Source organism: Dermochelys coriacea, chromosome 3 (genome assembly GCF_009764565.3).
Source record: "Dermochelys coriacea isolate rDerCor1 chromosome 3, rDerCor1.pri.v4, whole genome shotgun sequence".
Classification (NCBI taxonomy): Eukaryota; Metazoa; Chordata; order Testudines; family Dermochelyidae; genus Dermochelys; species Dermochelys coriacea.
The window spans coordinates 88,351,210-88,368,633 of record NC_050070.1 but is presented as its reverse complement, the minus strand read 5'-3'; the positions used below and the strand labels follow the sequence as shown (position 1 = coordinate 88,368,633).

Genomic DNA, 17,424 nt, shown 5'->3' with positions numbered 1-17,424 from the left:
ATACACTATAACAGTATATCCCCAACTTTGCCTGGGCATGTTTCCCTCCTCCACCAGCACCATCCACTTTTGGAGGTGCTTGGACCCTCGTCAGCTTTCTGGTGGAGTGGGGATTCGATGGCCACTTCTTCTACCATTAACCCCTCCGTCAATCCTGCATCTTCAGTTATGCTTGTGAAATCTGGCATTACTTAGGACTAAACTGAGCCTGCAGTATGCAAAATACATTGGGAACCTTCTGGATGAAGGCCATTTCGTGCCAGCATCTCTAGCTACTGCTCATAATGTGTTTTTTTTCACTTACCCTCCTGAGAATAACTTGTCTAATTGAAACTACAGGGGGAATGAATTTAGGTCAGCCAGAATGTAATTACCAGTCTGGAGTTTGGCCAGGACACTGGCGTTAACAACACTTGATTGTTGTGAAAAGCTTAGTGATCACCATTTATTTCCTGTCATTGTAATCTAGAAATTGTTGTTGCTGTAGCTACAGCTATAGATGAATATAGCTTCTGATACTGATTGCACAAAGTATGGAGCAGACTCGGAGTTTAAGGCCAGAAAGGACCATCATGATCATCTAGTCTGAACCTCCTTCACATTGCAGGCCCCAGAACCTCACCCTCTCACTCGTGCAGTAGGCCCATAACCTCTGGCTGAGTCACTGAAGTCCTCAGATCTTGATTTAAAGACTTCAAGGTATAGAGAATCCAGCATATTCTATAGTTCAAACCAGCAAGTGGCCCTTGCCCCATACTGCATAGGAAGGCGTAACCTACCCCCCCAGCTTTATTACCACACTAACAGAGACAAGACCTTAATTTGGTTTCTTCCTTCTGGTGGAAGACACTTTAATCATGGCTGGAGTGTGGCTGAAGATGGAAGAAAATAGTTTATTGATGAAATAGGAATGGGGAGTGGTGCAGTGAAGATGACATGGGGTTTTTTAGAATTTCTCGCAGAAATATCAAATACCATGTGACCAGCATACAAAAGCATGCGTCATATTTCGTTGTGCTGGTGTTGGAAGGTTAATGGACTTGAGCTCTTGTATAATCTGTACATAATGGTTAAGTGTTGCATGTCTTTTGTGGCTGATCACCAGTGGACAAGAATTGTTAGCTAACAAAGTTACTCCTTTAACTCAAGTGGTTAAGGCCTGTGCTTTTGGTTCTGAAGGTCCCAGATTTAACCCTTGCTGGTCAAGGGCAGCGGGTGAAATTTCCCCTTGGGGAGGCTAGTCTCCTGCCCTGCCTCTTCTGGCTGAGGCCACGCCCCCACTTGCTGCCCTCAGCCATGTTGCTGTCGGGAGGAATCATTATAAAAGTGGGGAGGAAGAATGATCCAGTGATTATGGTTTTAACCTGAGACCTGAGTTCAAATCCCCATTCCCCTAAAGACCTCCTGTGTGACCTTAGACCAATCACTTCACCTGTGGCTCAGTATCCCCTTTTTGTAAAATGAGGATCATGATTTCCTAACTCAAGGGGGTATTGTGAGGATAAATCCAATAAAGATTCTGAGGCACTCAGATGCTATGATAAGGGGGAGAAGTGGGTAGAGGAGATGAGATTGATCTAACACAGAAAGTGGTGGCCATATGGGGAGTTGATCTACTGTAGCTCACATATGCATGGGATAAACCTCCCCTGACAGGGGAATATGTAACACATTGGGTAAATGTGTTCTACCCCCTCTAGTGACTGGTTTCAGAGTAGCAGCCATGTTAGTCTATATTCACAAAAAGAAAAGGAGTACTTGTGGCACTTTAGAGACTAACAAATTTATTTGAGCATAAGCTTTCATGAGCTACAGCTCACTTTTTTCTCCTCTAGTGGCTGATGCACATAGAGGATAAGAACCTAGGACTGCTACCCGATAACAGAGTTACTCTTAGTTCAAGTGATGGAGACCTATATGCTGATGGTCTGGGGTTTAACTGCTGGTGAGCCATTATAGGGATCATTACAATCCTCTGTTCCTCACAAAGGACTTCTTTTAGATGGTCTATAATGAAATCCTTCTCCTTAACTGCTGGAACTGTGTTTTTTTTTTTCTTTCTTTCTTCATGTCCAAGAATAAGATGTTCTATCTATTGGTCCAAGCTTATTGGTCACTGCTGTAGTGAAGCATAGGTCATGCAGCAACTCTTGTTTTGAGAGATATTGTGCTAGCAATGGAGATATTGAAACTATGACCTTGCATACAAGCCCTCCTCCTCCAATTGCATTGAAAATGTATTAAAAAAATACAATATGCATTTATTTATGTAATACCTGTTAATTCAACTATCAATAGCTTTCGAGCTAAGCACTGACTTTTTTCTTTAAATCACTTGTGAAGTTAAAATCAATGCATAACGTACCTCATCTTGTCAGACCCTTTGCCATTGCTTTCTGTGCGAAGCCATGTGTTGATAAACATACTTCTGTTACAGACACCTCCTGATCTATTGAAATGTAAAACATATGAGGCGATTATCATGGCAAAAATCTGGTGATGCAGCTAGATCAATATAAACAGAGATGACAGTAGCTTGGAGCTACATGCGGTAACCTAAGTAAACAGAGTGACTGGATGACTTTTGAAAACAAGCCTGTCAGGTTTAAGTTTATCAGCTCTCATGACAACTATTTTTCTGTCTGCCAACTACTGACTTAATGAGTACATTAATGCAGGCATGTCCACACGTCGTCCTACGTTATCCCCCCAAAGAACTCAGCAGCATTGTGCCATTACTGTAAGGTAGTAATTTAATTTACATAACATTACATGGGGGTAGGAAGGAGGGAAACAGGAAGTACTCATGATACTGCTTTTATTGCATCACACAGTACTACAAAACAAACAGATTGTGCCAGCAGGCAGGCCAGACCATGCCAATGAAGCAAACCAGAAACCATTTCCAAACAGAAATGCTTGATACCAAAGATTTGCATTCCTCACCTATATGCAAAGCAGTGTGTCCCTGCCCCTCAAACACAGGTGGTGCTCTGTGTAAGGAGTGTCCCAAGTGCCCATAATAAGTTATGAGCTTCAAAAATGGCTTTACCTGGCCATGCTTCCAGTGCCAAAAGACACAAGTGTTAATTGCTCACTTGGTGCCTGTAGCATTGCTTCTGTTAAATTAAAAATCTACAGAGTATTTTGTTAGTTGCATTTCAAAATATTAGCTCCAGATCTAGAGCTCCATGTCAGCCCCATACCAGTTGTAATTGCAATAACCTGAGGCTCTTCTACCATGGTATTATTCCTAATAATAACTACCTTTTGAGCTGTCATTCCCCAAGGATCATTTGTGATGTTACTAGTCTAAGGCTTGAATTTCCTGTGGGTTTTTTTTTTTTTCATAATCTCAATACTTTATGGGCTTTCTCCCTCTACAGGGCAGGTGGTAGAGCACATGTTCAGTAAAAGTTGATTTTTACATCACATGACTTCTTCTCATTAACTTCAAGTGAGATCTCTTCCTCCTAAATTCCCAATCAAGTACAGGCAGTACCGTTTGCAGAGTAGCCTTTATCTGCCTAATATATGTGTTCCCAAATTCATACCTTTTCTGGTATCTGCTCTCTGGGAGTGCAGATGTTAATGATGTGACATCTTGTCACAGCTTAACTTCGTGCCCTGATTCCTGAACCTTCACCTGCTAATCTGTCTGAGACTGCAGGGAAATCTATCTGCGGGTGTACCAAATCCTAAAAAGAGGTGGTTGTGATAAATACTAAAGTGCAACTTGCTAAATAATACACAAGTTCAAATTTCAGCTCCATTGTATGACTCTCAATAAACCTGTTTTAATAGTGTATTTAACTGATTATTTTTCCCCCCAAAGAGAGAACTATCCAAAGTCACCGTGTGTGTGTGTGTGTGTGTGTGTGTGTGTGTGTGTGTGTGTGTGTGTGTAATATATTCTCAGGGAATTAGAAATTTCCATGTCGGGTTGGAAAAAGTTGCCTGAGCGAAGTCTCTCACCCCTTATGGAAAACTATATCCTCCTCTTAACAGAAATGTTAGCATCCTGAATGTTCTCAGAATTGCCTTGATTGGTTGCAGATCCTAAATAATTTGACAATTACAAACTCAGCCAGATTGAGTTGATGACAAACTCAACTACGATGCTCCCACCACATCTGTCAGCAGAACTCTAGGCAGCCAATGCATGCAGCTGTTGCTGTTTGCTTCTGCAACTTTTCTCCCATTGTGATACTCCCAACAACATTACATCTATTAAAATAGGCCACTTAGCTGGGAGAATTCTCAGTGCTGCACGATGTTTCAGCTGCATAAATCCCATTGATTATTGCTGGACATTGTGTGCCTGAGCCTTGAGCAATGCTTTGAAACTTAAGGGCTGTTGTCTGACTATTCTATCTGTGTAAAGAGATAAAATTAGACCAGTTCTTCGAATAAGCCCTCCAGGTGCACTAAGCAGCTGCCCTCCAAAGTCAACTTCCCTCTTTTGATAAACAATAAAACAGATGTATCTGGGTTTGGACACATCCATCCATTACCTTGGAGTTCTAGTAACCTGAAATCAGATTGCTGAAAACAAAGTATATTAGCAATTAGATTAACATTGCCTCCAGCACACGCTTTAACCTAAAGCTATATAAATTTACCAACTGTGACAGCGCTGCTCAAACAAAGACGACTGCTCTGGCTGGGGAATCTGATTTGGGTATGGATGCATACCCAAAGACATGCTATACGGGGAGTTATCAGAGGGAACAAGAACAACAGGACATCCCAAGCTTCACTATAAAGACACCTGCAAGCGAGATGTGAAGGAATTTGGAATTGATCCTGACCAATGAGAAATCTTGGCAAGTGATCATAACAAGTGGCGCTATGGTCTCCATCAGGGTATCAAAGTCCACAACAGGAGCTGGCTCCTGCAGTTTGAAGAGTATTGAGCCCATAGGGAGCAAGCAGCTCCCAGCCAAGATGCATGCATTTGCAATAACTGCCAAAAATCATGAAGATCTCACATTGGACTAGTCAGTCACATGAGACATTGCAAACCATCTATATCATAGGCTGCAATTCCCACTGTCTCTCACAGACAAATGGATGCCAGCAAACAAAAAAAAAATATATTAAGTAGGTTTAATCAGTTGATTCCCTGTTACTCACTAGCCAAAAAAAAAAAATTCCCCAAACGCTTCATACTTCATGGCCAAAGTGTAGTCAACAACTGAGACCACAGACCATATTACACAATTTAGGGCCCTAGAAGAGTTCTAGGTCTAAAGTGCTCTCTATGACTGATACACTCCCTCGTCCACGCTTTTGACCAACTTTCTACACACAAGAAATTTAAGATCCAAAAATATTTCTTTTAATAAACCTATAAATAACTTTATTCCTATTATACGTTGAATAAGAGGCAAATCCCTGTGTCATTAAAATGCATTGGAAAGTCAGCCTGACCTGCAAAAAGCTATACTGGCAGAAGCACTTATATACCAATAGAACTGTATCTATCTACATTATAGGGTTTTGCTGACATAGATACACTGCCAAACCTGCTTAGTGTAGACAAAGCCTTTGATCCACCTCCGGATCCATTCCTAAATGTGTTACAGTAGAGTCAGTAAAGAAAATTTCAGTGGAAGTAGTTGTCAAACACCAGTAGAAGCAAGTTAAACTAAGGACATTTTATACTGAATTCCAGCAGCACAGACTAGGACCAGAATGACTGAGCCAAAATAAAGGTGCGCATTTGTTCTATTTTCTTTTTGGCTTCTTTTCTTTTTTTCATAAGCATATTTCCTGTGAATGCAAGGACTAAGGTTATCTATTGTTAATCAGCCAAAGAATGGCCGATTAACATTTGGGAAGCCTCAGAGGGAACTGTAGTAAGAAAAAAAAAATCCTTCAAAATCAAAGTAGAAAATATTCAACTTCTTGACATTGATTTAACCGAAGTCCCTCTTGGTCTGAAAGGATCAAGTGTTAATGGGTTTTATATTCCTATTCCTGCAGCTGACTGACTAATTTGTATGAGTTTTAACCAAGTGGTGCAAGTAGATTTCATTTCTTACCAGTACGCTGCACTCATGGAAGGGATACAAAGGGGGGACCCCCTACGTGACTCCTCCCTGCCCCTAGCCTAGGGCCTCCACGCTCTCCCCGTCCCCTCGCCATGATCCATCCCACGTTCCCTGGGGGGCGGGCTCTGTCCTCCTCCACTGCATCGGAGACTTCTGAACCACAGGGCACTCCAGAACCATAGTGGTGAAGGGAGCACGGTCCCACACCGGCAGCTCCTCTGGCATGGCTATGCTAGCCCCAGCCCCGCCCCCAGCCTGTCCCCTGGTGGGTCTGCTGTACAGACAGGAGATGCAGGTTCATGGAAGGGCTGGGGGCAGGGTTGGGAGTGGTACAGCCACGCTGGAGGAGCTGCCAACATGGAGCTGCCCGGCGGCCCCATGTTCTGCTCCTTTTACGTCTTTCTGGGACAGTATACTGTCTATACATATCTTACTGGTACAGCGTACCGCACCACTGTACTTGCACCACTGTTTTTAACTCTCACACCCAGCACCTCAGAGTGTACATTTCTGGCCATGGACACAATGCCAGGCAAGTCTGACTCCCTGTGAAAATTAAACTAATTAATTATTATCAGCTCAATAGTTGTCATCTGTGAACTTGAATATGCCTGTGTCACACACTAAGACCATTTCTCTAATAATTCCTGTATCTGATTTTTATTTTAAAGCCTGTGGACTTTGCATCTGCTACTTGGACTACACATGGGGTGCTATTGCCAGGAGAATAGAGCTGAGATGAGAGCATCAGAATGAACAGGGTATTTTAAAATATTACACATAGACACAACACAAACATCTCTGAGTAACAGGGCCAGATAACTCCAACTCAAAAGGAAAGCTGAGGCAAGCTTTCTCTGACCCAGGCTCTGCTGGAAGTAGAAGGCCAGCAAACCTGCAGAAGAGTCCTGCTTACTTGCTTTCCTGACAGTTAATGCCCCTTGAGTTTAAGTGGTGCAACTAAACAGATTTGTAAAAATGGGTGCTATTGAATTAGCCCAGTCAAAATGTCTCACAATCTTCATCAGCCATTTCTTGCCGTAAACAGTCTTAGAAAACATCCTGGCTTTTACTCTGTTTGGTCCCAGTTGTCTAGCAGATGTCCACCCAAACACCAAGTAGGTATTTTTCAGAGGGCCTAACAGAAGTGTTTCAGAGTAGCAGCCGTGTTAGTCTGTATTCGCAAAAAAGAAAAGGAGTACTTGTGGCATCTTAGAGACTAATACATGTATTTGAGCATAAGCTTTTGTGAGCTACAGCTCACTTCATTGCTGAACAATAAGCTCCAGCTCCAGTCTTTTAAATGTGATCTTCTAGCTGTATCAGTGCAAAAAGCAAACTTTTCTGATTGGTACAGTGATTTTATGATTCATTAGGCACACTGTTTGATCTTGTGCACTGCATTTTGGACTGCAAGTTAGAATTCTCAGGTTGCTGATTTGCTGTGACCATGGGCAAGATATATTGGCTATGTTCTCAAAAGTGTCAACCACCTTTTGGGTTACATTTAACTATTTTGTGCTCCTCCCACTTTATGCTGGAGGAAACCATCTGCTCTTCAAGGATAGCTGCAGTTGGGGATTCACTGACACAGTGTTTCCAATGGACAGAGAGGACATGGAAAGTGGTGATTTCAATTTTTCTGCATGGAACCACTGGCATTGTGCAGGGAGCAACCCCTGCCCCATTTACAGCTTCCTAGAAAAGCTTTGCAAGAGTCTGGATGCTCATGGATTTCTCAGCCTCCAGCTACCCAGACCAACTTCCACAAATATTGCTGGGGGAGTGGATGATGTGGCCCCAAAATGACAAGCTGACACCGATCATTACTGAGCCTTTGGGTCACAGTCCCGTGCAGCGATTCTCAAACTAGCAGGGTCCCACAGCTCAGGTTCCAGCTCAAGCCCAAATGTCTATAAAGCAATTTTTCAGCCCCAGGCCAGCCACAGATCTTTTGTCCCCACATAGACATACCCTCAATGTTGAAATGACTCAAAATCAACTTCGGGCATGTGCTTAAATCCCAAGCACCCAAGTGCTGTTCTGAGTAGTTACGGATTTAAGGATATACTTAAATGCTTTTTTTGAATCGGGGCTTGTTACTGTTTGCATCCTCAATGTCTGATGTTTTTGCAGAAATACTGTTATTATTCACTACTTGTTAAGTACTGACAGAGTGCTTGATATTGTACAAAACACAAAGTGAAAGATGGTTCCTGCCCTGGAGGACAGGAACATATTCTGCATTCATGTCTATTTTCAGAGTCTCCTCCCAAGCTCCCATGCCAAAGGATAATTGGCAGATGCCATATATTCAGCAACAGTTCCATTCCTTTCTTGCTGCAAAGTTACAGAAAAGTGAGTTTTGTCCAAGAGCAGAGAGCTTGGAACCCTTAGAAACTGGTTGCATGAGCATCATCAGCATAAACAGAACGGATGGAGATGCTTCTCCTCCTCCTCCTCCTCATCTCAAGACGAGTATTTCCTTTTAATCCAAGCATCCACAAATCCACTCCATTAGAATGTTGAGGGTGTGTGGGTACTACTGGTGAAAGGTTGTATGTGGAAAGTATATGTCTGTTACAGAGAGTCTTGAAGCAAAACCTTTGCTTCATTGATCCTTAAACATTGCTGGTGGTTCAGAATTCAAATCCAGTTCGATACTGGAATTTTGCCACTTGCCCTGGTCTTTTTAATTATGGGAGGCAAACTCACAGCCAAACCAAGACTGCTGGCTCAGCTCCTATGGTGAGTCCGCCTTTGAGAAGCGGTAGTTCTCTGCTTGGTGTCCTCTGGATCCCTGACTTTGACCCTGTGACCCTCAATCCCATCCCTGTTTTTCCATTAGTTGTCCCCCTGATCATTTGATGCCTGGGTCCAGTGGCTCCTCCCCTTTGGCTAGGGGATGCCCACCCTTCCCTGGTGATTCAATAGGTGTCATGTCGAGTCAGCAGTCAGGTAGCAACAACCTACCTGTACTGACTTACCACTCCACCAGAGCCTGCAGTGGCTTTGCCCTCAGGCATGCAGCAGCAACCTATCGCTAAGTAGAGCTTGGGTCAGATGACACTCCTCCCCCTTCTTCCCCCCCCGCCGGGGTCAGGTACTTTCACAACCCCACCAAACTGCAGATCAGTCTGAGCAATAGCTCAAGGAACACTCCTGTTGCCTCACCACGCAACAGACTCTTGAGACTCCCAGTCTCCTCCCTCCCCAGCCTTGCCTCAGCCCTGTCCCAGTATTGTCCCTGCCCTGCTCCGGCCTCGCTCCAGCGCATCACCAGTGCGCCTCCAGTCTTGCCTGAGCCCTGTCCCAGTATCATCCCTGCCTTGCTCCAGCCCCATCACCAGCACTCCCCAGCCTTGCCTGAGCCCTGTCCCAGTATCGTCCCTGCCTTGCTCCAGCCCCATCACCAGCACTCCCCAGCCTTGCCTGAGCCCTGTCCCAGTATCGTCCCTGCCTTGCTCCAGCCCAATACCAACACTCTCCAGCCTTGTCTACACCTACTAACCCTCCCCAAACCCTCAGACTCTGACTACCCAGCTTTGACCTCTGGCCTACACCTGGACTCTGGCTATGGTTCTGATTCTGTTTGTCAGTGGACTCTGATCTCAGTTTTGACCCCAGCCTGTTTCCGGGTTTCAATTCCAGTGCCACCCTTGGCCCAGGCCCAACCCCATACCTTGCTGTGACCTACGCTTCAGCCAGTAGGCATGATTACCAGAGTCAGCACCTGGCGAATTGGCTGATCCAAATTCTGATTGGTCACAAACTTTGGGGTGCTTGAAATCCAGATTTGGATTTGAATTTTTCAACTGGAGCCAATTCCTACATTGCACTCATGTGTTTGCACTGTTCTTTATAATATCATGTGTAGGAAGGAATCCCCTAGGCCGTAGTGGAAACTCTCAGACATAGCCCTTCCCTCCATGGCAGCATACATCTATGCGTAATGGTTAAAGTGGGATAACATGTATAATTTATTATGCCCCCATGCTGCAAGGAAGGAGCAACCATGAGAAAGCATGATATATAATAGCCCAGGTGTTCATAATTTATGTGCAGGTACCACAAATTATGCATATGCAATTATGAAAATTCAAGCTGATGTGTGCATTAATACAGAGGTGCTGACTCCTACTCGGGGGAACAGGCTCATCTTCTCTAAAAGCAAGTCTACAGTAACTCATGAACTGATTATTCAGAATTGTTTGTGACTATTTGCAGTACTCTTCACTAGAAAGAACAAGGAGATACTATAGCAAACAGAGCATCGCTGGTGGCACATAAAGTATGTTGTCTCAGAGATAAAGACATTAATGATGAGGTCTCACTTTAACTACCCATCTTCATATACATGCTGTAAATTCTTGTCCATAACGCCGATTAAGGTGTTGGTTTTACAATAAGGGGCCATTTCTCAAGTGTTACTGTTAATGCTTGGTTAACTGCTCTACTTGGATCATATCCTTTCCTACATGTCCCTTCAATATGTCATAAAACTTCAGCTTTTTTTGAATAATAAAACAATTTGTAAAGGTGTCTACAAGTTGAGGGCTAGGGAAAGAAAGGAGAGGTGGGAGCAGTAGCTGAAGAGCTAGCTATTTAAAAACCTTTCTGCTTTCTGCTTCCACTTTTTAATTACTGTTGTGCAGATGCAGGAAAAACAGTGATCCCTGTTACTCGTTAGAAAATGCCTTGTGTGAATTGATGGTCCCTTCTAGGGAGAACCAGGACCCTCATTCATCTATGTGCTTGTTTAGACCCCACCTTGCTGCTATGGAATCACCTGTTGGAGAGACATGCCAGATCTTGCCTGCGTTGTTCTTCTCTCCTAGGGCTTGTCTCCAGTGGCACAGCTGCAGCTGTGCGGCGTCAGTGTAGACACTGCCTACGCTGACAGAAAGGGTTCTCCTGTTGGCGTGGGAAATCCATCTCCCCCAGAAGCGGAAGCTAGGTCAAGGGAAGAATTCTTCTGTTAATGTAGCATTGTCTATGCTGGGGATTAGGTTGATTGAACTACATCACTCAGGAGTGTGGCTTTTTCATACTTCTGAGCGACCTAACGTTTTAGTGTAGACCAGACCTCAGTATGTGTGTTCTGTGCCAGTAGGGAGAGCAGAATATGGGAGCTGAGCTCTGCTGTGCAAATCTGAGAGGAGAATTTTGCTCTAAGTCTGCATACAGTGCTCTCTAATTCCCCTATAAAACCCCTCTGGGGTTTCAGATTGTGTGTTCCTAGCAGGAAGACATTTTGATGAATCAAGCCCAGCTGGTGTTGCTCTCGCAAAGTTATGGGTTTGGGATGTAAACTATAAACCGTGATGTTAAGCAGCTATGTTTGGCTTCAGATACTTCTTCACCTGAGATGGAATAAAGCCACAAAGTCTGGATTTGGATCTGAAAGTCCCCAGGGTTCGAAGAATTTGCGATATGGTGTTCTGGTTCAAATTCTAATCATGGTTCAAAGTGTCAGGGGGTTCAGAATCTATGTTCCTGATTGGACTTATCCCTACACTGAGCCCTTTGAGCCTGGTTCTGATCTCACTTAAATCAGGAATAACTCCACTGAAGTATATGGAGATAACTAGATGTAAAACTAGCCTACATGAGACCAGCATCGGGCCCCTTATTTTGGAATTAGTATCAAGGCCAACTGTTCTGGCATATTTCAGGTACCTTTTCCAAACATGGGAAAGGTCAGAGACCTGCATACAGGTGAGGAAATTTTTTGCTTGCATCTTCACTTTTCTCTTCCTCCCAGATCTCATTTTCCTGTTCATTTTTTGGTCTTCATTTACTTTTTTACTACAGGTTTTTGTCTGACGGTGGCAAAGTGCTTTGCAAACATTAGTTAACTAAGTCTCACAACTTGCCTGTGAAGTAGGCAAAGCAATCACTGCAGCCACTTCTTGGGTGGGAGACAGCAACACAATATAATAATTTAGGGTATGCACTGTACAATATGGTGGAAACTTCACATAGGCACTTTGTATCTATCTGCATTGGAATTTGACCAAGACGCTGTGAGTAATACCTCTCCTCTTGTGAAAAGTGCCCTGGGATCTTTAATTATCACAAGTGGCCAAGAGCTTGGTTTCACATATGATTCAAGTTACTTTTATAACTCTTCCAGCTGCTGCTGAGTCAGGAACCCACAGTGCTGAGATATGCCACCTTCTTCCAGTGCATGGGTCAGTGAGATTTTCCATGGTGCTACTTCAGTCCCATGGCAGGGTAGTGGCCTAGCAGCTCTTAGAAGATGCATTTAAAGTCAATAAAAGGCTGGAAAATGTGAGTATGGGAAATTACAGAACTCTTTGTCTTTGAGCCCACAATTTTCTGGCCACTTTCCTCCTGGGTTTTGTTTCCCTCTCTGTTTAGTAACACTGGCTCAAAATGTGCACAGTAAATGGAAACATGTTCTAACCTCTCTAGACTACAGACTGTTGCCTGTATTTCCTTTCCACTCTTTCTTTGGCTCTGGACTTTCGTTCTGAAGTGGAGCCAGAACTGCTGATGACAGCAGGACCAGATTACTCACCAAGTAGAACAGATCCAGGCACAGAGTCCCTGGTTCTTCAGTCTTAGGTATCACTACAGAGCTCTGCTGAGGGGTGGCCCCCCTGCCACCCAGGAAATGACAGTTTTGGGGGGGGTCTTTTGCTGCCATCATCACCACTCTGGCAGGAAGCCCTCCAGCACAAAACACTTTGCTGGGGAGCAGGAGGGCTCATAGCCCTCACCATTATGGTTGAGACCTGGCAGAATGGGCACCCACCCACAGGGTCCTTTGCTAGGTAGGCAAGAGGTCCCTGACTCCCAAGAATCCTCTAGTTGGCAAGAGGGATCTCCCCACAGTATCCTTTGATGGACTGGATATGCTGAAACCTCCTTCTGGATGGGGACACCAGCATTCCTGAAGTCAGGAAGTAGTTCACTGAAGACAAGGCAGACCCCACAGAGGAACAACTTTTGGGCCTTTTGTGCAACTGCAACACCGAATGTATGATTTTTTTTTCATTTAATATTTTATAGTATTTTCTTTAGCAGTTGCAGACTTGTAGTGAATGGTGTATAATACAGTCAGGGATTCAGGATTTTTTCCTTTTAACTTTTATTTTATTTGGAGGGATGGGGAAGAAACCAGACAAGGGATAAAGTACTTTTTGGCATCTTTATATAATGCCATAAAGCACTTACTCATTTTTCATCTCTGGCATACTATACATATTTCAGAATATTTAGGCCTGGAAATCTCCATGGTATTTGTAGTTCTGCAGTTGGGCCCCCCGGAAATGCTTTCATGTTTAAGATGTTAGATCAGTTGAAGTTAGTTGTAAGAATTCTCTGTCAGTCCTACAGTAGGCATTTTGTTTCCATTCAAGCCAATAAAAATAAATATCTTAGGATTTCAGGATACTTCTCATTGGACAAAGCTTTAATTAATTATTGCAGTTCTATGAGGGGAAGAAAGCACTTTTAACACAGAGGCTCCACATTTAAAAGAAGAAAACAATTTCGTGCTATGTAATATGGCCTGGCCATGCTATAATACAGATGTTAAATAAAGCCATATCTGGGCTGAGTCTACACTGACTATTTTAGAGATGTCTCCTCCTATTAAACTTGGATTTTTTACCACTTTGCTGTCTAAACCTGCTCAGAGTAGTTCTCAAATGTAAAGTAAATTCATTAAATAAGTAATTTTAAAACAAACAAAACACAGTGCCTGTCAAGGTTCCTTCCCCACTCTGAACTCTAGGGTACAGATGTGGGGACCTGCATGAAAGAGCCCCTATGCTTATTCTTACCAGCTTAGGTTAAAAACTTCCTCAAGGTACAAACTTTGCCTTGTCCTTGAACCCTATGCTGCCACCACCAAGCATGTTAAACAAAGAACAGGGAAAGAGCCCACTTGGAGATATCTTCCCCCCAAAATATCCCCCAAACCCTTCACCCCTTTTCCTGGGGAAGGCTTGATAAAAATCCTCACCAATTTACATAGGTGAACACAGACCCAAACCGTTGGATCTCAAGAACAATGAAAAAGCAATCAGGATCTTAAAAGAAGAATTTTAATTAAAGAAAAAGTAAAAGAATCACCTCTGTAAAATCAGGATGGTAAATACCTTACAGGGTAATCAGATTCAAAACATAGAGAATCCCTCTAGGCAAACCCTTAAGTTACAAAAAGACACAAAAACAGGAATATACATTCCATTCAGCACAGCTTATTTACCAGCCATTTAAACAAAAGGAAATCTAACTCATTTCTACCTAGATTACTTACTAACAAGTTCTAACTCCATTCCTGTTCTGTTCCCGGCAAAAGCATCACACAGACAGACAGACCCTTTGTGCCCCCCCCCCCTCCAGCTTTAAAAGTATCTTGTCTCCTCATTGGTCATTTTGGTCAGGTGCCAGCGAGGTTATCTTAGCTTCTTAACTCTTTACAGGTGAAAGGGTTTTGCCTCTGGCCAGGAGGGATTTTATGGTTCTGTATACAGAAAGGTAGTTACCCTTCCCTTTATATTTATGACAGTGCCAAACCCCAAATCTTTGAAGATACAATTTAATTTGGAGAAAGAAAGGAGGAGCTCTCTTAGATTCTCAGTCCATAGGCATTTTGGGCCAAATTCAACCCTCAGACACACAAACAAAATCCCCATTAACTACAGTAGGGCCTGCAACTACAGAGCAGAAGGTGTTATGTAGCATTAGTTAAGTCCCCTAGACATGTCTTTTACAGCGTGTTATTCATGGCTCTATGAAGAGGAAGCAGGATGCTTACACATAGCACAAGAATGGAGAACCAGAGTGATTTCTCCCCCCCTCCCCCAACACACTATCAGCCCATAACTTCAAATGCATGTTGGTCTAATCCAAATCGTGAGTGATTACTGGGGATTTTAAATGAAGTATTCAAACAACTTTATCTGTCTCAGTCAGTGATTGTGCTTTTGATAGGTGAATGGTGACAGACAATATTCCTTCTACAAAGGAACTAGGCACATGCCAGGGAAAGACAGAGGGATAGCTACTGGCAACTAGTATATTATGCTGATACTTAGTATCAGAAATGTGGTGTAACATATTTTAGTCTGTTTATATCTGCAATTAAAGGTGAGGCCCTAAATGCAGAGCTCTTGTTTGAAGTGAACTTCCCTCTTTAGATAAACATTATAGCATTGAGTATAATGCATAGTGGCATCTATTGAAAGTTTTGCAAACATTAATGTACTCTTGTAAAATCAGTTTAGTGATGTGCTGTGCTTCAATTCGTCCAGTGTTTATAGATTTTCTCTGCCTTTGTTTGATCAGGTAACACGTATATTGGGGGGGGGGGAGGGAAGAAATAATTGTGTGTGTGTATATCCCCTTCCTCCACAAGATGGGCAAAGTTGTGAAACAATATGTAACCCAGTATCACTCTGATTAGCCAAATCTATGTGACTGAGATTTTTTCCTTTTTACTGGGGGGGGGAGGGGAGGAAAGGGGGTTATACTTATTTAAAGAAGCATTTATATGCATATAAATAAATATATCTGTAAGCTCCTATCTTCAAACACTCAAGCACATGCTTAACTTTAATAACATGAACAGTCCCGTTGGAGTAAAGTTAAGCATATTCATAAGTATTGGCGGGCCAGGGATTATATCTATACCAATGGCTACATGAATGAGTCTGAATATATAGACAGATTACATAAACATATGTGTGTACAGTATGTAATACTGTAGTTTTTTAAAGGTTGCCAACTGTCCTTTCCGATATAGGGTCTAATCCAACTCCCATTGAAGTCAATGGAAAGGTTTCCACTGACCTAAATAGAAGCTGGATCAGGCCCCTAATATATTTTGTTTAGTGGTCTCTCGGGTCTTTTCCCCGTCTTGTAAGGAATTACTAAAATAAATCACTAAATATATACAGAATACTCAATTTCTTGCCAGTGTCAATTGCTATAATTTGGGGAATTATATTAGGGATGATGCCTAACAACACAACTGGCCTTAGTGTAATATGAATTTTAAATGTAAGAATTTTTCAAATATAAAGTGAGACAGAATAATTTGGGAGATGAATCTTTACAGAAATTCTTAACCAAAAGGCCCAGTTTCATTCCCAGCCATACTGCTAGGAACTAGAGTAAGTCATGACATTTGGGCAGAAAAAATGTCATAAGGCCAGAACCAATAATAATAATAATAATTAATAAATAATAAGAGTATGTAATTAGTAAGACATAAATATAATTACAAATACATCTATATATTTTACGCTCCCCATCTCAAAGTATTCAAGACACTGTACATCAGCAATAAAATATCAAGGAAAAAACCTTAAAAAATACATGAAAGTTTAAAACCAATATCTTCAATAGGGATTAAACGGCAAGCACTGCACTTATTTATACAAATGAGTATAATTCTACAGTTCTTCTTACGGGACTTCATCAGTTTTGTCTGAGTGAAGAATGAGGGCCAATTTCCACTGAAGCTAATGGAAGTTGGATCTAGTCCTGAGAAAGCACTGCAGAATTTGGCTGGGTGGTATTTATTGTTCAGAGGAAGGATACTATAGTGTTACATGCTAACCCTAAGGATAAAATCAAATGAATATTACAAAGAAGACCAGTTTGACTTTTCTGTTTACACTCTCCTATAATGCAAAAACAAAGACACTGGATTAAAAATAATAAAACTTTGCACTGAAAGAATGTCTTTCATCTGATCATCTTAAAGCACTTTACAAACATTAAATAATTATATACCATTACTGCAATGCTTATCTGAATGTACAGAGGCACTGCCATCTAAACCTCACTACCCATTTTTTGGTCTCACAACATCACCGCTCCCCTGGAACAGGCCTGAAACCTCTTCATCTCATATTAGCCTGCTGCCTCCCTCAGGTGGCAGCCAGGTAACTTGCTTCCCACTTGTATGCGTATTTTGTAGACCTAGATCCCCCACTGGGTCGTCCAGTGGTAGAAACTTCCTCTTAAGGGAAACTGGCAGGACTGTTCTCCTTTAGATGATAGGAGTGGTTATAGCCCATTCTCTTCTTTTGGCAGGTCTGCTCTCCTAAATTTCCAGTTCCAGGGGCCTATCAAACAACTAGTGTGAGGGGCAGTGCCTGCTACCTGCGTCAGGAACACCCTGGGTGGGAGCTGGGCATGGTGGCTCCTCCTGGAATATCCCAGAGGTCAGTTGCAAGTTTGTTGCACTTGGCACCAAAGTAATAATGAGTGGTAGGGTAAAGGGATGACAAGACTTGTTTCCTAGAGGGAAGAGGGACATATTTAAGCTCAGAAATGTTTGGAGAGTTTTGTTGGGTAGGGTACCAACCTTTACAAATTCTGC

At 42.6% G+C, this 17,424-nt stretch overlaps 1 long non-coding RNA gene across 1 annotated transcript in view; it reads left to right on the top strand.

The window, feature by feature from the left end:
* Positions 1 to 17,264, top strand: part of LOC119853699 — a 39,539-nt gene extending 22,275 nt beyond the window's left edge. The window contains exon 3 of the long non-coding RNA XR_005292179.1: positions 17,136 to 17,264. This is a non-coding gene — a long non-coding RNA (uncharacterized LOC119853699). The remainder of the gene's footprint in view (positions 1 to 17,135) is intronic.
* Positions 17,265 to 17,424: the final 160 nt, after the last annotated feature.